The sequence below is a fragment of the Camellia sinensis genome, chromosome 10 (genome assembly GCF_055761805.1).
Source record: "Camellia sinensis isolate YWXY chromosome 10, ASM5576180v1, whole genome shotgun sequence".
NCBI lineage: Eukaryota > Viridiplantae > Streptophyta > Magnoliopsida > Ericales > Theaceae > Camellia > Camellia sinensis.
Genome location: NC_138970.1, coordinates 85,458,346 through 85,460,261, shown reverse-complemented (window position 1 = coordinate 85,460,261; position 1,916 = coordinate 85,458,346).

Sequence of the window (1,916 nt, the reverse complement as noted above, 5' to 3'; positions counted from 1 at the left end):
GGAACTTCTGTATGAATTTGGGAAAGCCAACGTGCGGAGGTACCACAGTGCAAGAAGAGCCAACCTTCAAAATGGTGCAATAGAAAAGAAGAAGACATGCTGGAACCGAGCTCAAATCAAGGCGAAGTCAGTTCCAGTGATTAGGGCAAGGGTGACAATTGATCAAATTCACCACGTTCACCACAAATGTTGTAACATTATCCTTGAGAGGCTTGCTAGGTCGAAAATCCGAAAGGGCGACCTAGGCAAAAGTTAGAGCATGAAAAATGAGAAATTAAATAAATAGAGCTCGCAAGGTTGAAAACCCCGAAGGGGCGACTTTGGCAAAAGTCAGAGCGTAAAAGGAGAGGTTAAATACCCGAGAGAACCTCAGCCATGAACTACGTTGACCTGATTCCCATTCTTGGGATACGTAGGAAACTTCATCCTGAAGTTTGGTCTTAGTCATATTCATCTCATTCTGTCTCAACTCAATCACCTTGCCCAAGTCATGTAGTTAGCTTCACATCAAATCATGAGCTACACCAACCGTTGTGCATATCATATACTCGCACTGGTTAAGAAAGAACTAACTTGAATCGACAAGTGGAGCAATTTTCAATACTTGAACTTATCAGTAGAATCTCTTTCTTGAGCAAAACAGGAATTAAAATTGAATTTTAAAGGGAGCATATGTAAAACTAGGGGCATTATGAATGATCAATTACCTTGAGACTTTTTCTACTTTTGGGTCAGTTGTGAGTTCTGTTGTGTCGTGCCTAGTGTCTGTCTCAGTCTGTGCTCTGTATCGAGTCACCATAGCATGTCGTTATTCGAGTCACCATAACATATCTGTTTTGTTGTCAAAAAGTGCTATTCATCGAGTCACCCTAGCAAGTCTGTTGCTCAAAAGTTTAACAGAGTGGGATGGTCAAAATTCCATACACAAATGTTCGCTCTAACTCGGAAACAAGTCCGTGTGTGGAATCCATAAACGAGCTGAGAGTGCCCATGCAAGGGGCAACACATTTATGATAAGTGTATATAAGGAATCTATCACTGCTTTGGAAGGGACTGAAGTCAGTTCTTAATATGCCAGAAGAGAGGCATGAGTTTGCTGGGTTGACAACGGATCTGATGATCCCCATTACCTGTGCCTGCATAATGTTTAAAACAGTGCCCAATGGCTGGACACTTGGGGCAATTTTCAGTGCATTTGATTAGGTCATCAATTGAACAAGGGACATAAAACTCAATTGGTGGCCAATGACTGAACACTAGGGGCAACTTTCAGTGCATCTAATCGGGTCATCAATTGAACAAGGGGTTTAGATCCATCATATCTCCCAGTTTGCCAAAGCCATCTGTTAGGCACTTTCTCCTGAATTAGGGTGAGTTTACCCCCATGATGATTCTGATATGATTCAGCCTTCGAAAACTGTCTCCGACCATTTCAAAACTCTCTTGGGAACTGCCATATTCCCTCTGATTAATGCATGTGCTTTATACCTGCATGTTCATACATATGGGTTGTTTTAAACTGCGTGACTGGCTGCTCTTGCTATTGACTTTGTTTTTGCGGTTAACAGAGTCCTGTTGAGTTGCCTCCCCCTGTAGTACATTTCAACAGGTTGTGGCAAAGTGCCCTATACTCATCTCATAATGTACATGACGCATTACACTGAGTGTTGCTCTTTTTTCTCAACATGTTTTCATTGTTTCACAAAATATGATTGCCTCATGCATGGAATATGCTTTCAATATTGCATAGAATATGCTCTTGCTTCATGCATGGAAAATGCCCTTGTACTTGTATAGAAAATGCTCATATCTTTCACATAGAAAATGCACCTCACTTGCATAGAACATGCATTTCATCACACTGTCTTGTGCACACGCGCTTTCTTGCGCATCGCACTGTCTTGTGCATTCGCGCT